General features: G+C 39.1%; 1 long non-coding RNA gene across 1 annotated transcript in view; it reads right to left on the minus strand.

Annotated features, from left to right (window-relative positions):
* The window catches only part of LOC131401079 (uncharacterized), a 277389-nt gene that overhangs the window by 81659 nt on the left and 174090 nt on the right, over positions 1-21640 (minus strand). Inside the window, exon 2 of the long non-coding RNA XR_009217541.1 lies at positions 924-1015. This is a non-coding gene — a long non-coding RNA (uncharacterized LOC131401079). The remainder of the gene's footprint in view (positions 1-923; positions 1016-21640) is intronic.

Below are 21640 nucleotides of genomic sequence, written 5' to 3' on the forward strand. Positions count from 1 at the left end.
ATGCACATTCCCTAGCCCCACTAAGACCTCCTGAATTGGACCCTGAAGCTGGAGGCCCAAGAATCTGAATCTATATCTAGCTGCCAGGTGATACTGATGCACTGCACTCTCAGTTTGGAGAACCATCATTCTATTCAATGTAGAAGTCTGGTTTCACACTAACACTAAGGCAGCTTCTCCTTGCACAGCTCTGCTGGCAAGAAATTTACTACTCATTGAAGCAGCCCACTCTATCCAGGGGCATCATTGACTGGCTAAAAGTTCTTTCTTATAATAAGATGAAATTTCTTCTTGCTCTGAAGTGGCCACCTGGGTCTCTCAGACCCAGTCTGCTCCTTCTGCCTTGTGAAAGTCTTTCAAAGGTCTGAGTCCCTGTCCCTCTGAATATTCTCTTGGCAAAACACCCCCATCTTCTTCAGCTGTCCCTTTAGGGACCTCGGCTCCAGGTCCCCCACCCCCCAGCCTCCTCACTACCCTCTGGATACAATTCAATGTGTCTGCAACCTTATTAATATTTGAGGCCCCAAGATTGGCATATATACTAAGTGAGGGTCTGTGCTGTAGAGACAGATTCTGAATGCTATCTGACACTGTGATGCCCATCACAGAATCCTCTAAGCCTAGATTATATATCCTACCTCTCTCCTGTACGGTCAATCATGTTCTTACACAGGAATTTGATTTTTTTCCCACTAAGTGTCACTTTGCTCCAACCTGCACAAATAAATGTATAATTATTTAAAATCCTGATTAACTATCCCATCCAGCTTGATCCATAAATTTGAATGACCAGTGTCTTCATCTAAGTTACTTATACAAATATAAAGTTGGATAGAGCTGAAGAGAGAACCCTGTAATGCTTGAATACAGACTTTTACATTAATTAGCCCCCATTAAGATTAGTTGTTCAGTCACAAACTCACCCAATAGTCCACAATGATGTCACAACTTTGAATAACTTGATTTCAATAAGGTGTTAGTCAACATCTGCCTGCATGCTGTCAGTCTAGTAACCCTGTTAATGGACAAAATAAGATTAATATTCATCATTTTTGTAACTATCATAGGAAAATTTATTTTCATTTTTTGCATGGATTTCTGAAGATGGAAAATGTTGCCTGAATTGCAATAATTTTTCCACAGTAAAATATTGAACTTTATCTTTTTTAAAAAATTACTTTTTGGTGGTATATAGTTCTATGAGCTCTCACATATGCATAAATTCATGTAACCATCACTACAATCAGGATAAAGCACAGTTTCAATAACCCCAAATTTCGCCCAACACTGCCTCATCCTAGTTGCAATCTCCCCCACCTCTAACCCGTAGCAACCATTGATTTGTTCTCTGTTCCTGTAATTTTGCTTTTACTAGAATGTCATGTAAATAGAATCATATAGTATGCAGCCTTTTGTCTCTGGCTTATTTTACTTAACATAGTGTATTTTCAAATTCATCCATGCTATTACATGTATCAGTAGTTGGTTCCTTTTTATTCCTAAGTAGTATCCCATGGTATGGATATATTACAGTTTGTTTATCCAATCAACTGTTAGTGGACATTTGGGTCATTTCCAGTTTTTGGTGATTTTGAATAGGGCTACTATAAACATTCATGTACAGAGTTTTGGGTGAACATAAGTTTTTAATTCTCTAGGTTAAATATCTAGACGTTGGTCATATGGTAAGTGTATTTTTAACTTTTTAAGAAATTGCCAAACTGTCTTCCAAAGTTGTTTTACCATTTTACATTCCTACTACATCACTTGGTTTTGGTGAACCAGCACTGGCTTCCAGTCTTATCACCCATACTGGTTAGAATCCAGGGGCTTCATCTCTACATGCCTCACAGTACCTATGTCAAGACCAGATATAAAGCAAGTGGTTGTTGGCTGTCATTTACAGCTATGTATTTTTCCTCCCATCTTTCACACATGCCCTTCTAAAATTCATTCTGCTTAATAGATCCCTTGTCACTTGCCGAATAAAAGCCAAATGCTTCAGGGTCATATTCAAAGTCTTTCATAAGCTGGTCCTCACATTCCTTTCCCAGCCTCATCACCATATATCATCATAGCCCATATTCCAGCAATACTGGAAAACTTCAGTCTATTCCTTCCACCTGGAACATCGCCCCATTTCATACTAATTATACTATGAATAGTGGCATCTACATTTACTAAGTATCCATTTCATGCCAATCTATGGTGCTTTATATCATATTTAATTCCCATATTTTATATCATCTCCACTTTACCAATTTAGAAATGAGAGTTCAGATAAATTAAGTAACTTGCCCAAGATCACTCAGCTAGTGAGTTCTAAAGCTGGAAATCAAACAAAGGACAACAAGATAGAGCCCCAAATCCTTATCCTGGCATTCAAGGACCTTCATGATCTTCTTCCAGCCTTTGTTGAAAGGTAATGTGATATAGAGGTTGCCAGCATATGTTTTGTTTGGATACAATCTTCCTAGGTTTGGATATTGGCTCTGCAACTTACTGGCTGTGGGTTCTTGAGCAAGTTACTTAATTTCTCTAGACCTCAGTTTCTGAACTGTCAAGTTGAGATGATAATGATAATAATATTAGCCTATCTCATAGGGCTTTTTTTGAGGATTAATTAATACATATTAAACTCTCAGCACTGTGCGTGGCATATAACAAGTGATCCACAAATATTAACTGTCCGCATTACTTTCTATCCTCATCTTCTCTCACTTGCATCACTACATATTCTGTATTCTGCATTATCCTGACTTCATGCATTTATTCATGCTGTTCCCTGCACCTCATCTGTATATATGGAAATCCAATTCATTCTTCAAGGCCCAGGTCAAATGCCACCTCCTCTGTATATCCTTCTTGGATTCCTCTATCCAGAAGCCAACCCTCCCCCCTCAGCACACTCAGAGTAATTTGTGTGTACTTCTTTCATTATAGTGCTGATCAATTTCTGACTTTTATTAACTTGTATTAGGTGCCTGTTTCTTCCATGCCTCCTTATATTTAAGTACAGCAACTTATTTCTTTATTGGCTGTCTGCAGTGTGCAGCATGACGCATGGCACAGGGCCTTCACGTGCAGTAAATTGCTTTTGAATTGCATTCATCTTTTTCTTGTTACTCCTAGCAGTGCCAGCTACAGCCTGGAACAAGCTGATGGAAGCTTCATTTTGAAGTTAAGGCAGTCATGGCTTTCATCTCCTCTTTTCAGCCACTTTTATTTTGAGTTAATATTTTCCATGTGGACATCTCTCAACCAAAACCCTGTAGGTAGGAGTGGCTAGAATAGGCCTGGCTCAGGCAAGCCACTCTATAGACAGATAGTACAGTATATAGATAGTATTGCTGACTTTGGGATTGGCTCTTTTAGTGGAGATGAGAGAGTGAAATTAGAAGGGCACCTCTAATTTCTTGACACTGATTCTGATGATACCAGATACCCCTAAGCAATTATATAGGGCTGGGGCTGTCCAGATTTCTTGCATGCAGGGTAGCTTCCAAGTTGGCCCTATCTGGTTTCATCCAGGTTCATACGATGCACTCCTAAACCTAAGTATAAGTAATGCTCAGCTTTCTGCCCTTTGCAAGGATGCAGACAGGAGTCTTCCAGGATAATCTGTCCTTTGATATCTGTTGGGATATGGGTGGAGAGACAGGGGAATATGAGTAGGCAGGACTGGGAATGAGAGAGAACTTGGACTGGCAAGAGAGAATTTGTAATGCTTTATCCCCTAAATATTGGGGATGAATTCAGCAGGAGAGCTATTAGTTATTGAGCCAGTAAATTCATTTGCTCCTCCATCGCTATAGGGATAAAAAAACCCTCTCAGATTTAGACTCATATCATCTGAGTATATTGATCTTTACCCCTTTTCTTTGCTATCACCTCCTAACTTCCTGGTTAATCTTCATCATTTGTTGCACATATTGGCACCTGGCTCACTGTCTTCTTCCCTAACATCACCCTGGATGACTTCAAGGTTCCAAGAGATGACCCACCTGACATCTGGGCTCTCAGGTCCTTTGACCTTCTCGTCTGCAGTGTTTTTATGTTCTATCTCTCCTCAGCCACCCTGGCTATTGTCGTTACCTAGAATTGATCCACTCTTAAAATATCAAATTCAAACATCCAGTTACTACCACAAATCCTTCCAGCTTTCCCTTCAGTTACTCCCAGGCAACCCCTGTGCATTCTCTCTAAGTTCCTAATATCATACAGTCTTGTCTATGACATCTCCAAAAGTCAGGCTCCAGGTCCTTAGTCCCTTTCATCTTCCCTCCTCACCCTCTAACCTTAGTCTACTCCAGCAGGAGCTCATATTACGGATGATCTTCCTCCTTACCCCAGGAAATGACATCTAGACCAAACCACCAAGGCCATGCCCTGTCAGCCATTGCTCTCTGTAGGGCTCCTCAACTCAAAATTAACCATTTATTAGGTTAACCAGAGCCCCAGTCTCTCAGTACTAGGGCTAGAGTGTGTAGGTAAAACAGTGGTCTTGCTAGACTATTGTATGAAGTGAGGTGTGTAGTTATAAGGGTTGTGGGAGAATCGTCTTTGGCAGCATTGAACCTCCAAGCAAATACCAGTTTTAAATGAGACTTTGTTCCTTTGGTCACCAGAGTGTTCTTTTAATGATTTAAAGCCTGCAGGCCTTAAGTGAAAATCAGACAAAAATAAATTGATTATAATGCAGCAGTTTGATTGGGGCCCAAATACTACATTTCAAATGCAGTAGTGGCTTTTAGCAATGTAATTGAAAAGGGGTGGTAAATTACTAATGCCTGGGCAACCTAGGTATTGAATACCTGGCTGCTCTTGATAAGAGTTGTGACTATACCCATGGCCTCCTATTCAGGGCAGCCTGAAGTAACTGGACAAATTCCTGGTGTCAAACATTGCTGTCATCCCTGCTAGAACTTTCCATTGGAATTGTTTTCTATAACCAAAGAAGACAGACCCACCTTCCTTTTCTACACTCTGCCCAAGTGGGAGAAACTCTAATCCTTTTATTCCCCCTGGTCTAGACAAGATGTGACTCTAAAACTTGCCTTTGTTTTACTCACATCTGTGAGTCCGTGCTTTCTGTGTAAAGGCCCACTCATTTAGAAGGGGAAATACTCTACTCTTAGTTCCACCTTTGGAACTAGAAAATTGGTCATAATCAGATAAAGATGGAGGTGGGAGGGGCAGGGTTGGGAAGACAAGTGGAGCTGAGTCACACCAGGAGGCACCTGGACACCACCGGGGTGCATGGGAGGTGTCTGGGGACCTATTCCACTGCCTACAGCTAGCAGATCTCTTCAAAATACCATAATGTAGTGGGAAGAAATTACTCTAGCAGAAGAATACTTGGGTTTCAAATTATAACCACTTCCCAGTTGTGTGAACTTGGGCAAGACACTTCATCTTTCTGAGTCTTGGATTCTCCATCTATAAAATTGCGGTACTACCTGTTCCATAATGTGATATTGAATTCCAAATAAAATGTTGGGTATGGAAGCATTTGACTTGTTAGTCCACCCAAAGCATCTGAAGGCAACTGGACAGGGAATTCCCCTTGATTAGCAATGTATCCAGAGGCCCAAGGGTAGTAGGTGCAACAGCTGGGATATTTGAGCCCTGTGTGAGGCACAGTACTCTTGTGTCTAATCCCCTAGGGCCAGATGAGCTAATATTTATTTAAGAAACCACACTTGAGCACTCCAAATCCCCAGGCTGGGCTAAGTCTTTCCTTCTCAGGATCTAGTAGTTAAGAGGATGAATTTAGGTGTCAGACTGACTGGGTTCAGGTCCCGCTCCATAATTTACCAGCTATGTGACCTTGTGCAAATGACTTAATTCTCAGGCCTCAGTATCTAAAATGGGGATAATATGGAGTAAATATATTTAAGACACTTAGAATAATGCCTCACATATTATAAGTGCTACAGAAGTATTTACTTTTATTATCATCATGTCAGTGTTAGTCACAATGCATTGCCTTCATCTGTTATTATTTTGTGAACCACCTCCCCCTCCCTAACCAGGAACTCATCCAATGCAAATAATATTTACTCATTGTAAAAATGTCAAACAGTAGTACATGAGTAAATTAAAGAATGAACATCTTCTTTATCTTTCCCCAGAGATAACCACAGCTTTCTTGTATGAGTTTATATCTTTGAAAATATATATGGGATCATACTATACATACTATTGTATCACCTGCCCTTTTAACTTAACAATCATTGCAGTCTTTTCTTGCAAAGTCTCCTTTTTTAGTTTCAAAAATTCTGAGGTTCACCCATAAGGGCATTGTTAATATTTTAGCAAAAAGTGATTGAGAAAATACATATATACTAAAAGACACACTAACTCTGTATCACAACCATATCTTCAAATCTTTGAAAAATTGTAGCTCCTTTGTGTCTGAGACTAATAGTTTATGTAGCCTGGAGATGTACGTATGGATTAAAAGAGCCCTTACCATAACTCTAGGATCCCATAGGGATACATGATCCACAGGATAGAAGCCTGTGATGCTATCAAAGGAGTATTTTCAGATCTGACAGTCTATGGTTTTATGTAGGATAGTAGACACTGGTGGGTCTTAGTGGGTCCTCTTTCGCTAATAAACCTCTTGATACGGCCTGGGATGCCAGGCAAAATTGCCCCTTTTTTAAGAAACAAGCCCTCTGTGTGAGTCAAGCAGTTGGGAGGGATAAAGAGAGGGAGAAAGGAATGGAAGAGACAGAAGAATCCAACCAACCCAAGGTCCACCGGGAGCACCATTAAAGCAAGCCTATTATCAGGGAGATGATGGGGGATTTAGTTATAAGGAGGAGAAGATATTTGAGCTTTGAAAACCTTGCAGTTCCTGCTGAGGCTTGGAAATGATAAAAGGCTGTGAAACATCACTTTTTTTTTCTTTCACATTTTAAATGAAAAAGTAATAAAACAAAAATAAAAGTCTCTCATTCCTCCTATAGCCTGGAAATCAAGATATATTTAGAAGTCATAAACACTTGCTAACAAACCAGAAGAAGAATTTGTGATTCATACTTCTTGTGTTTTCAGCCCCAAATAATTCAGAGCAGGAAGTCAAAGAAACTTGGATACTAAAGAGCATCCTGTCCAACGCTCTGCTTCAGAGAAATTCAACTCTGAAATCCGTTGAAAGATGGTGCCCTTGCCCAGTGCTTCCTAGATTTGTAGATTTCATAGACCAATACATTTTCTTTTAGGGAGACCTTCATAAGGTTGTCATCTCTTTGTTTTGTCAAGTAAGGACAACAACAAAACTACTTCTACTGATTGCATCATTTCTTAAAATAAAAAACATTTCAACACCAAAAAGGTAGGAATGATTAATCTCAGTAAAGCCACTTTTTTTAACTAGAGAAGTTTAGCTTTATGCAGCCTTACCACATAGTCTTTATGTCTATCTATGGGCCAGTGCAATTATAGCCACATAGCCCTTGGGCTCCAGTATTTGTAAATATCAGCCTAAATTATGTTCTTAATAATCTTACCAATCGAGAATAAAATCATTTAGTCAAACAGATCATTTTCTGCCTAACATAATATTCTTCCATTGCAATATCTGAACTTTACCTTTTCCTCTATTCTTAACAGAGACAAAACACTTGGCCAGTATCCTTCTTAGGGTCAATCTTCAGTTTCTGTAAGAGTATCGAGTCACTCCCTGTATCAGTTGGGGTCCTGACAGGAAACAGATGGCACACTCAAACTGGGAATTTGAGGTACGTGTAATAGAAAAAATAGCCTATTTACAGAAGATGCTGACAGGGTGGCATGGTAGCTTGGGGCTAGAACAGTAGTGCTGAACTCACCCAATCCAGGACTGAAGTGATGAAGAGGGACATATGAAGATGCAGCCATGACAAAACCCCTACCAAGGGAGGAAATGAGGGAGATAAATACTCTAATTTTACTACCCTCTCTCTCTCTGATCTCCTTCCAGGGCTCCCCATTGGCCAAACTCAACCAGAAACTCTACTTGGGTCAGTCTCCTGATGCACACATGAGGGTAGAGCATGGATCTGGGGGGGGCAAATGGAAGGTATCCAGCCTACCTCATACCAATTTATTTTTGTTTAATTCCAAGAATATCAGACTTATAGGAGCCTTTGTCCAGGTTTTATCTATGGAGAAACTAAGGCCTACAGAGGGAAAGTGGCCTGCCCAGCGTTACACACAAACCAGTGGCATATCCAGAGAATTCTTTCTTCTCATTTTATAGATCCCATTTCGATTCTTTGGATCATTTTTATGATTGATATATTTTGTCGGCAGCTACATGTCCTTTTCAAAATAATATGCCAAAATACTAGAGACAAAAACAAATGTTAAAGGCATGCTTCACTTTGTGGAATGGATGTTTTCCTGAGAGAAAAAAAATTCCACAAATCAGGTTATGCTCTACTACTGAATTCTACCAAATAATTGAAGATGTGTTTTTCTTAGTAATTAGTTTTTAGATGCCAACTTTGTAAGTAACAAAAATAACAAGTGAGCATGTAATAAGTGATATACAAAAATATATGTTTAAAGACTCAATAATAAACATAACAATATTGTAAATAAAATATAGAGTTTATTAATAAAAGGCATAAGCCATAATGAACATAAGCATTATCCTTAAAACAGTTTAATAAACTCATATTTTCTAAAACAGACAGCTTTTCCAAATCATATTTAAAGGAAAATGTAATATTTCCACTTAAGCACTAATACCCAAAATGTCACAAAGAGCAAATACCAAACTGAAACACAAGATATCATACTGGAAACTGAATTCCCTGGGAAAGATAGCCATGTATTAGAAATAAGTACTATGCTTGTTCACTGGACCTTTAAAATTTGTCAAAGACTCCCCCTCTATCCCTGGGTAAATATTAAAAATAAAATTAAAACCTCAAGCATTCGTTTGCCCCTTTTGAAGGGGGTTATACTGTAGGATTCTTTAATACCTGCTATTTCTCATTTTAGGTAAAAGCAGTTAATTATTCTCCATGTGTTTGGATAGTATCCTTTGCAAAACTCCATGGTGACACTATCATAGTTCACTGCAGTTACCATTAAATGGATAATTTCCAGGTTAATTTGTGTTTTTCTAGATCACGCTGCACTGGAATTTTAAATAATAAGCCACATTTCTCTACTTCTCTTTCTTGCCCACTGTTTAAGGAGTTCAAGCTCCCCTTATGTTTATAATTGATTTTTTTCAACTGCTTTCTTTAATGATTTTGTGCAACGTAGTGGCTATAAATGAAGACTGTGCAGTCGGGAGGGACTTGATTTAAATTCAGGCTTCGCCATCTACTAGCTTTTAACCTTGGAAAAGTTACTTTTAATTTCTCTGGACTTTAGTTTCCTAATAGCTAATAAAATAACTAACTTATGCAGTTTTTCTCAGGATTAAATAAGATAATACACATAAAAGCTTTTAATACACTGCTTGGAACACAGGAAGTGCTTGATAAATAATACATATTTTAAAAAGTAGTTAAGGAGCAAGATCTTTGAGCCTCTACTAGCTAATGTGGTTTCTACTCTCTATTCTAGGATACATTAGCTATGCAGAAGCCAAGCTATATGTAAACAGACAAGAAAAGCATATCCCTTCACCCTTTGGTATTACACTTTGTCACACTTGGTACTCTTGTTTCTTCAGAGATTTTCATGAAAACAGCTATTTTATCTTTTATTCACAGCGTCCTCCCTCAACGACTTAGAAATGAGTGAATGCAGCATAGGACAAATACAAACAACTTTTGCCATGGTATATTTAGTATCATTCCTTCTCTCTAGTTGAGATGTTATTATTGAGCTAATCTTGTCTTGTTGACCCTCTCTTCTTTCAAGGTGAGCTTTTTCCCAGAATACTCCTTTGTCATTTGCATGCAAAAAAATGTCCCTGATAGGCTAACCATCTCTGGGTAATGGCTGAATCTTAATGATGAACACAAGTTAGATCGAAACTGGGATCTGTGCTGTTGGAGAGACTGCTAACTATCCCTCAGTATCGATTCATTCCTCTTTCCTTTTAGTAATAGAATCACCCCTAACTTCAGCTGAGTACATGAGTATCCAGCTAGAGATGACATTTCCTAGCCTCCCTTGCAGCTATGTATGGTAACATAACTAATTTCTATCCAAAGGCCTGTAAGTGGACACAATGTATACAACTTCCTGATTATCTTATTAAAGATGAATCTGTTTCCCACAAAATTTCTCTTACCCGTCCCCATGGGCTTGAAAAAAAGAGATGGTGGTGACCTAATTGAAGTCATTCAGATGAAGAAAACATTCCCAGAGATAGTAGAGTAATTAAAAGGAAGGTCCCAGATGTTCTATCCCCAGAAAATGGCTCACAGGGGACAGGCTCATGCCACCCCCTTGACCTCTGAAGATTTCCCTTAGATAAACCCATGAATCCAAGGTGCTTCACCAGCCTGGACCACTCATCTTTGAACAATTACAGGAGATAAAAGATTCTGTCCTAATTAAGCCTCTTCATTTTGGAGTCTTTTTGTTTTAATACCAACTTACCTATCTAACCCTAACCAATACATGGCTATATTTTAAAAATTTACATAATTTTTCTGAGCATGGAATGTCATACAGTGGTTCTTTAGCTAAGAACATATCTGTGTTTTATGCCCTTTATGCCTAGACAAAGTTTACATCGCCTGCCTAAAAACAGTTCTTAACAAGCTAGTTCTTTGAGAAGATAAACAAAATTGACGTATCCTTAGCCAGACTCACTAAGAAAAAGAGAAAAGGCTCAAATAAAATTAGAAATGAAAGAGGAGAAATTACAATGGATACCAAAGAAATACAAAGGATTATAAGAGAACACTATGAAAAACTATATGCCCACAAATTGGATAACCTAGAAGAAATGGATAAATTCTTAGAATCATATAACCTCCCAAAACTGAATCAAGAAGAAATAGAGAATTTGAATAGACCAATCATAAGTAAAGAGATTGAAATAATAATCCAAATTCTCCCCAAAAAACAAAAGTCCAGTGCCAGAGGGCTTCTCCAGAGAACTCCACCAAACACTCAAAGAAGACTTAATACATGTTCTTCTCAAACTATTCCAAAAAATTGAAGAAGATATAAAGAAATGGAAAGATATTACATGCTCATGGATTGGAAAAATAAACATAGTTAAAAAGTCTATATTACCTAAAGCAATCCACAGATTCAATGCAATCCCAATCAGAATCCCAATGACATTGTTCACAGAAATAGAACAAAGAATGCTAAAATTTATATGGAACAACAAAAGACCTCGAATAGCCAAAGCAATCTTGAAAAACTGAAGGCATCACAATCCCTGACTTCAAAATATACTACAAAGCGATAGTAATCTAAACAGCATGGTACTGGCACAAAAACAGACACACGGATCAATGGAACCAAATTGAAAGCCCAGAAATAAAACCACACATCTATGGTCAGTTAATCTTTGACAAAGGAGCAAAGAACATACGATGGAGAAAGGAAAGTCTCTTCAATAAATTGTGTTGAGGAAACTGGACAGCCACATGCAACAGAATGAAAGTAGACCATTATCTTGCACCGTACACAAAAATTAACTCAAAATGGATTAAAGATTTGAATATAAGACCTGAAACCATAAAACTACTGAGAAAATATAGGCAGTATACTCTTTGACATCGATCTTAGCAGCATCTTTTCCAATACCATATCTACTCAGACAAGGGAAACAAAAGAAAAAATAAATAAATGGGACTACATCAGACTAAAAATCTTCTGCAAGGCAAGGGAAACCATGAACAAAATGAAAAGACAACCCACCTACTGGGAGAAAATATTTGCAAATCATATATCCGACAAGGGGTTAATTTCCAAAATATATAAAGAAGTCATACAACTCAACAACAAAAAAAGAACAACCTGATCAAAAAATGGGCAGAAGATATGAATAGACATTTCTCCAAAGAAGATATACAAATGGCCAACAGGCACATGAAAAGATGTTCAACATCACTAATTATTAGGGAAATGCAAATCAAAACTACAATGAGATATCACCTTACATCTGTCAGAATGGCTACAATTACTAAGACAAAAAATAACAAATGTTGGAGAGGATGTGGAGAAAAGGGACACCTCATACACTGCTGCTGGTGGGAATGCAAACTGGTGCAGCCACTATGGAAAACAGTATGGTGATTTCTTAAAAAGCTAAAACCAGAAATACCATACAATCCAGTTATCCCACTACTGGATATTTACCCAAAAATCTTGAAATCAACAATTCAAAGAGATATATGAATGCCTATGTTCATTTCAGCATTATTCGCAATAGCCAAGATGTGGAAGCAACCCAAGTGCCCTTCTGTGGATGAATGGATAAAGAAGATGTGGTATATATATATATACAATGTATATATATATATATATATATATATATATATATATATATATATATACACAATGGAATACTACTCAGCTATAAGAAAAGACAAAATTGTCCCATTTGCAACAACATAGATGGATCTTGAGGCTATGATGTTAAGCGAAATAAGCCAGACAGAGAAAGACAAATACTGCATGTGTTAACTCATACATGGAAGATAAACAAACACATGGATAAAGAGAAGAGATTAGTGGTTACCAGATGGGAAAAGGGCTTGTGGGGGCGAAAAGGGTAAAGGGACACATATGTATGGTGCCGGATAAAAATTAGACTTCTGATGGTGAGCATAATGCAGTGTATACAGAAATTGATAAATAATAATGTACATTCAAAGTTACACGATGTTATAAACCTTTAATATTTCAATAAAACAATTGAAAATAAATAAAAAATAAAGACAGCTGTTAACAGGGACTAGGGAAGTGGGAGGAGGAATGGCAAAATAGGAATCTTCTGCAAAGTTCAAGGTAGTACATGTATAAACCTGCCCTCTCCGCCATTTCCTGGGGATGGATCGAGTGGAACATGAACCTGTGATTTCTTCCCTGTGGGCCTGATTTTTAAAAATCAATCAGAGTTAGCCAAAAGTCTTTATCCCATGTGTCACTGACAGTCTTTCAACACAGTCATTCTACATTAGGATGGCTTTGGGAGTCCTGTGAGAGAAAAAGTGAAGCAGAATTTCTCCTTTCTCCACTTCCAATGGCTCTTTGCACAAGAGCAGTGGTTACATGAAAAGAATATAGAGTAGTGATTAACAGCACAAACTCTGGAGCCAGATTGCCTGGGTTGGAATGTTGACTCTTGCATATACCAGCTGTGGGACCTTAGACAATTAACTTGTCTGACTTGAGTTTCCCCATTTGTAAAATGGACATAATGATGGTACCTAGCTCATAGATTTATTATGTTAATCCACTTAAAGTGTTTATAACAGTACTCAATATTATTTTACTAGAGTAACTGAGGTAGCCCTGTGGCCCACAGCTTATAAGCCTATTCCCTGAAATATCCATTGCCTCCATATACACCACTGTTCCAACCCTTCAGGCTCATAGGAATCAGAACTGGGGACTAGTACTCAAAAGTTCGGGCATTCTCTCTATGGACTAATGAGATGGGATACAAGGCATTTTACTAGTGAAAGGGAACTGCCATTCCATTAGGAAAGGAATTCTTTCCCATCTCTGTGCAGATATTTTTGTTTTAAGTATGTGATATTCAACATCATTATGCTGCCTTGAGTAGCAGTTTTACAAGCAATGTAGAAATAATCTATATATGACTATTTCTTAAGCAATTTTGGATTTAAAAAATTATTAAAGTCATAGTTAAATTATAATCCAATAAGAAATCTTATGGAGTACAGAGTACACAGCTTTCTGGAGATAGAAAAAAAAAGAATTTGGTATATACCTAAGCACCTACTGGGTGACAAACACAGGGCTAGACAGCATTATTTACTTTTCAAAAAAAACCTAAAAATTAGTTTTCATCCCCATTAAATAACTTGTTCAAGTATACTGCATTTACTCATTTGTTCACCAAAAATATTTATTAAGAAACTATTATGTGCCAAGCATTGTTCTAGGTGTTGAGAATACAGCAGTGAAAGAAATGCTAATCCTTGGACTCATGTAGCTCACATTCTAAAAATAGTGGCATTGAACATCAGAAGATGAGATTAGAAAGGTAGGCTGGGGTCAGAGATGAATAATTCTTTGTGCTATGTCAAGGAGATTGGAATATAATTTTGTAGGTTTCATCTTATAAGCAGTGAGCCATCCCTTTAGTGTGTCTAACTGAGAAAAATAGAATGTTTTTTCTTTTTACCTATGTTCTTTCTGAAAAAAGTCAGAAGTTTACGAAAATAACTATGGACAAAAAATAATTAGCATGCATTATATTTTAAGAATGATATAATTTGGAGCAATATTTAAAGAAATAAGGGCATTTAGCTACAGTTCAGTCTCTTTTTCAGTGATCTTCATGTATAAACAATAAAGCTTAATTGTTTTTAAAATGATATCCTTGTTTTTTCTTATTTTATAGATAATATTTGCTCATTATTAAAAAAGCTAAACAATACAGAAATATATAAAATATAAAGTGAATGTCTTCTATAAGCCCCATCCCCACCCTAAAATAATACTATTAACTGGTATATATCCTTTCAGATACTTTTAATAATATAAAATATATATACAGAAATACATATGTATATTTTTATTTTTTCAAAAATTGACTATTCTATAACTACAGTTCTCCATGAGAGTAACCAAACAAAACTTAATTAAGCTTAAATCCTTCCTTGACCTATAGGCACTTGGGAGCTCCTACTTTGTGCATCAGTTGTGCCTGGCATGTAGTAAGTGCTCCATAACTGTTAACTAGTTTAGAGATGACAAGATCTCCCCAAATCAAAATAAACGAACAAAGAATAAGTTGATAATTGTGATAAATTTGAAAAGGAACAGAACAAATATGGAAAGAGTCATAATCTAATATCATAATCTCTGAAAAGTGGTTCTATAGAAAGACAGACAGAATCATAGCCTACTTAAAGCAACTAGTGGTGGAGAGAGAGAAGATAAATGAACAATATCCTGAAAAATCTCAATAATAAACCTCAATCTGGATATGAAAAATCAGAGGTCTTTGTGTAGGTACACTCCAAATCCCTTGAGAATGGACACCTCTCTTTTGTTTCCCTCTGCCTCAGTATCTCAGCAGAGGCCTGCCATTTTCATTTTGCCTAACTGGAAGGAAAGTAGGAATGGAAAATAGAATGGTCATAATCACTGAGAGAATTAATTCCAGATATATTTGAAGATTTAGCAGATCAGAAGAGAAAAGAAAATAAATAGGACAAGATTATCCAATGGAGTGGAGAGGCCAGGGAAAGGATTCAGAGGGAGAACGACAATTAAAGCCCCCCCCAACCCTTCTGATTTCATTATTATTCCTAGGCCATAGCCCACGGGTTCTACCTATCTATCTTTTCCATCCACGTTTTGGGAGGATAGTGAACATGGTTGTTTGGGATATGAGGGTGAGGTGGAGGAAGTAAACAACATGATTGACCTTATCTGTTGCATACAAAGTCTCCAGTGCTCCACTCTGAATTAGAGACATGGTCCAGAGTGAAGTGAAACCCTCCACATATAGGAATAGGATACACCTTAGCCTAGGTGGAGTAAACTTGGGTACAGGGTATATAGCAAAATTACATAAGGGAAAGCAGAGTCCAGGTTCCTGAATCATGATTGTTCACAACACCAGCAAACCTGTTTCACTCTACTTAAAATCTCAGGCTACAGAAAAACAAATAAAAACCTAGTTCTTAAATAAAACTTCTGAGGAAAAACATGCCCAGATATAGTGGGGCAGAAGTCAAGGATTTACCTACATCATATCTGAGAAAATATAAGATTGTGATTAGGCCACCCACTTTGAATATGTGAACAATTCAAAGAAATATTTTGTCAGATGTGAAAAAATACTATAGCCATACAAGGAACAAAAGAAAGAAAAAAGTAAAGTGATACAAGAAGATATGAAGAATCCATCCTTAGAGAAAACATCGTGCAAAAACTGAATGAAAAAATTCTATCAGTGTAGAAGTAATTACATCAAATATTAATTCAATGAGGCAATATATCAAAGACTAAATGATTTTTTAAAAAGTGACAAAAATGGAGATTGCAGAGCTAATTAACCAAATTGAGGACCAAAGCAATAACATTACAGAAGAAAGAGATACATTAGAAACAGAAAATGTAAAAACAGAATATATATGTCTGAAGATATAAAAGATCTTGAAATAATCATAGCGAATGCCAAGAAAAATACACAATCATTAACAAAATTAGAGAAAAGTTAGTAATGTAAGAAGCTCAACAATGAGCCATCATAAGGAAAATTGTTGTGCTTGAGGTAGAGCACCTAGCAAATGGAAATGAAAAGAAAATTAAAAATATAATAAGAAATTTCCTGAACTGAAAAAAAAAAGTGATTCCATAGACTGAAAGGCATACTATATTTCAGGGGGAAAAAAAGAGACAGACTTATAAACACCAATACACATTCTGATAAAATTTTAGAATTTCAGAATAAAAAATATTCTTCAGCAATTTAGGCATCAAAAACAAGTCACAAAAGGCAAACAATTAAGTCTGTAACTCTCCTTAAAGGTAATCATCACAATAAATAAAATAATAAAATTGAAGGTGGTAGCAAGGAGAGTAAGAAATATAAACATCTCAATAAGATAATTTTGAATAGAGGGAGATCAAGAAATATTGTCTATAGTTGATAAATCAAGAAAAGGAAGCTTATGTATATTATCTAAAGTTATAAATGAATCTACCAGAAGACATATAAAGAGACTATAGGTGACGTCAGTGTCGTGGCAGAGTGAGTTTTTCCCTTTGTCTCTCCCCTGTAAGCTACAACCAGTAGGACATCCATAGACCAACAAACGATTCTCTGCACAGCACACCAGAATGCCTGAGTGATACATACATCTATACATCTGAATGTGGGTGGACTGGACCACCTGGAGGCAGTGGAACCAGGGGAGCAGCGGTGGAAGCTCCGGAGACTGGAGACTCCAGGGAATGTGGTCATGCCTGGGGCCAGAGGCTCCAGGAACTGAGGTAACACCCACAAAGAGAGGCCGCAGGAACCCAGGCAGTGTACACTCTCAGATGCACCAGGAACTGCTGCAGCACCTGCAACTAGAGGCTCTGGAACTACAACAGTACCTGAAACCCAGCCCCCTCCCTCTCTCCCAGTGGTGGTGTCTTCAACTCTGGCCCTTTCAGCAGAAGGGACTGCATCCAAGACCCCAGTACCCCCAGAAGCAGCAGCGGTGCCCATGATCTGAGGTTTCAGGAAATGCACTGGTGCCCAAGACAATAGGCTCCAGGAACCTCAGTGGCACTCATGATGGAGCCCCTCTCCGTCCTCCAGCAGAGGCAGGTGGTGTCCATGACTTCAGCCTCCAGGAACTGCAGTGGTGTCCACAACCCAGACCACTCCAACTCACCCAGCAGTGGCACCTCCAACACTGGCCCTTTCGGCAGTGGGGCTGTGTTCAAGACCCTAGGCCCCCAGCAGTGGCAGTGGTACCCATGACCTGAGGTTCCAAGAACTGTGCTGGCAACTGAGACCAGAAGCTTCAGGAACCCTGGTGGCACCTGTGATCCAGGAACCTCACACCCAAGGCAGTGGTGGTGTCACCCATGACCCTAGTCCACCTGCCAGCAGCAGTGACACCCACAAATCAAGTGCCCCTGAAGTGGCAATGCCAGAACCCCAAAAAACCTGGGAGCAGCAGAGTATGCAGCAACAGTGATTGACCCCATAAAGAGCCCATGGAGAGCACCATAACAGAAAGAATGGAGCTAACAACCTTGGTTCCCTACAGCTGTAGTGGCACCAGCAACATCAGCCACCCCACCAATGGCAGTGGTGCCTGCAGACCCAACAAACCCAGATGTAGCAGAGGTTCCTGTGACCCTGACTGCCATCCCACTCTCTCCCTTACCCCACCACAGTGGGGAAACCTGTACAAGAGGTGACCCTCGAAGCAACAGCCCGGTGACCCCAGTGGTGATGCCTCTGACTGAAGCAACACCATAAGCAGCAAGGCACTAGAAACCTCACAGGCACAAGCAATACAGCGAGGGCACTGATGACACCTCTGACAGAAGCAGTGGAGGGTGGAAAGTGCAGGTTCTCAAATACAACCAGAAGCAGCTCAGAATCAAAGTAAACAAAGCCTTACCCAAATAAGAAAGGTGTTTGCTACCACAAATGTGCTGGCAGAGGAACAACGTACCAAGCACCATGAAAAACTACAGTAACATGGTATTACAAAAAGAAAATGACAGTTCTCCAGAAACCAAAGTCATAGAAGTCATGGAAATTGTGATCTAACTGACAGGGAATTAAAAACAGCTGTCATGAAGAAACCCAATGAGCTACAGAAAAACTTGGAAAGATAGTTCAATGAACTCAGAAATAAAATTAATGAAGAGAAGGAGTGCTTTGTCAAAGAGGCTGAAGCTCTAAAAGAGAACCAAACAAATTCTGGAGCTGAAGAAAACAATAAAAGAGATGAAGAATAAAGTAGAAAGTATTGGAAATAGAGCAGACCATAATCAAGAGAGAATTAGAGAGCTCAAAGAAAGAAATCTTAAAATGATTTAGGTGGAAAAGGAGAGACAACTAAGATATAAAAATATGGAGAAATCCTATTAGAAATATCTAACTCAATTTGGAAAAGCAATATAAGGATAAAGGGTATTCCAGAAGGGAAAGAGAAGGAGAAGGAAGCAGGGAACTTAATTAAAGAAATAATAGCTGAGAACTTCCAAAATCTGGGAAAGGAAATGAATATACAAGTACATGAAATTAACAGAACATCTAATTTTCTCATTGCAAAAAGACCTTCCCTGGGGCAAATTATATTAAAACTGTCAAAAAATGACAAAGAAAGAATATCAAGGGCAGCCAGAAAGAAAAAAATAATAACCTACAAAGGCACCCCCATTAGGCTATCAGCAGATTTCTCAGCAGAAACTCTACAGGCCAGGGGAGAGTGGAATGATATATTCAAAATATTGAAAGATAAAAACCATCAGCCAGGAGAGAGAAGTCAAGATGGCAGCGTTGGTGGACTCTGAACTCACCTCCTCCGACAGACACAGCCAATTTAAAACTACTCTTGGAAAAATTACCACTGAGAGAGAACTGAAAACTGAATAAGTGGAGCCCCTGCAACAAATGACAATCCTAATTGAGGTGGAAGAGGCAGAAATTCCCTTCCGGACAGAAAAAAATGCCACCTTCACAAGCCACAGCACTTCATGACTGCACGGGAGCAACTCAAAGGTATGCAGCCTTCCCTGGAGGGGGAGGGCCTGAGCGAGGGAGCAGGCCCGCTATAGGCAATTTTTGGACTGAGCACAACCAAGCCAAGTGGCATAATATCTTACTTTTCTCTCTACCAACAACATTGGGGAATACCCCCAGAAAAGCTGGTTCACAAAGAAATTAAAGCTGGCTCTTAAAGGGCCAATGCACGAATTCACCCATCTCAGAAAGCAACCTAAAATCACCAGAAAGAAAGGTGCACATTCCTTTGGTGAAAAGAGACTCACCTGATAGGCTCTGAGTGCATCTTGGTGAGAAGTGACACCTCTCCAGAGACTGGGGCATTGGAGGCAGCCATTGTTGTGGCCTGGAGTGGGCGTGCTGACCCAGACGCAGGCAGACGCCATTGAAGTTCTCCCTGGGGCTGCTAGCCCAAGGTCTGCCCCACCCACTAGAACACCAATTTAATCCAGCTCAGCCAGGGCAGGCAGCCCACCCTAGGGACTGTCCCCCTCCAGCAACAAGCCCCCCGGCAACTTGTGGGCCTGCATAGATTGGTGACTGGATTCTCTGCAGCCTGGTGACTGGTCCACCTCTGTGGGGCAGGGCATGCACAAGGAGCAGGTGGAGGGTGTGGGGCATGGATGGAGTGTGTGGGGCTCCTGCCTTGGAGAGACTGGGTCCACTTCAGGAAATCGGGGCATGCACATGGGACAGGACTGTGTTGATTGTGTGTGTGTGGACCTGTGGGCGGTAGGCCTTGTCAGCTGCAGAAGACTCGTGCTTCTCAAAGAGCCACATAGGGGATTGGCTCTACCTTCCAAAGCCTGAAACAAATGGGCACTACCCTGCCTGAGGCCAGCCCCACCCAGCTGCAATCCTCAGAGAGCTGACAAGAGCCTTATAGCCTGGAGGATTATAGCAATTGTGAGCCCCTGAGCCTAACAAGCAGTCATGCTGGGGGCCTACTCACTTAACAGAAAAACTGAAACATGAATGTGCTATTAGACCTTGCAGTCAACTGTGCTCCCCATACCAGATAGAGACTGAAGGGCCCACAACAACTACACACAGCCGAGCATTACAACCAGCTGGACAGTGGGTCAGCTAGGCTTCCCTGGGCACCTTCGGGAAGAGTAACCCCACACCAACAGAAGGACACACGTAGCCCACACATGGGTCACTCCTGGAACATTTGGAACTGGTGAAGAGAGGGAAGCACACTGCCAGGCCTCATAAGGCATCACATATATAAGGTCACCTCTCCAAGATCAGGAGACGTGGCTGACCTACCTAATACTTAGACTCAAGCATAGGGAAAGAGGCAAAATGAGGAGGCAAAATAATACATTCTAAATAAGGGAACAGGACAAAACCCCAGAAAAGGAACTAAATGAAACAGAAATGAGCAACCTACCCAACACAGATTTCAAACAGAGTGTTAAGGATGCTCATTGGTCTTGGGAGAAGAATGGATGAACTCAGTGAGAATGTCAACAAAGAAATGGAAGATATAAAAAAGAACCAATCAGAAATGAAGAATACAATACTGGAAATGAAAAATTCACTAGAGGGACTCAAAAGCAGAGTAGAGGATACAGAAGAATGGATCAGTGAGCTGGATGAAGGACTAAAAGAAATCACCCAAGCAGAACAGATAAAAGAAAAAGAATTAAAAAGAGTGAACACAGTCTAAAGGATGTCTAGGACAACATCAAGCACAGTAACATCAGTATTATAGGTATCCCAGAAGGAGAAGAGCAAGACAAAGGGGCAGAGAATCTATTTGAAGAAATAATAGCTTAAAATTTTCCTAACTTTAGGAAGGAAACAGACATCCAAGTACAGAAAGCACGTAGAGCACCAAACAAGACAAACCCAAAGAGGCCAACACAAAGACACATCATAATTAAAATATACAGAATTAAAGATAAAGAGAGAATCCTAAAAGCCACAAGAGAAAGACAAGTTACATACAAAGGAAACCCCATAAGGCTATCAGCTGACTTCTCAGCAGAAACCTTACAAGCTAGAAGAGAGTGGCATGATACATTTAAAGTGCTAAAAGGAAAAAACATACAGCCAAGAATACTCTACACGGCAAGGTTATGATTCAAAATGGAAGGAGAGATAAAAAGTTTCCCAGACAAGCAAAAATTAAAGGAGTTTGTCATCAAGAAACCAGTTCCACAAGAAATGCTAAAGGGACTTATCTAAGAGAGAAAGAGAAGACAACAAATACGAAAAATTATCTACTTCCGTGATAAGAGGGTAATAGAAACAAATGCA

Source organism: Diceros bicornis, chromosome X (genome assembly GCF_020826845.1).
Source record: "Diceros bicornis minor isolate mBicDic1 chromosome X, mDicBic1.mat.cur, whole genome shotgun sequence".
Classification (NCBI taxonomy): domain Eukaryota; kingdom Metazoa; phylum Chordata; class Mammalia; order Perissodactyla; family Rhinocerotidae; genus Diceros; species Diceros bicornis.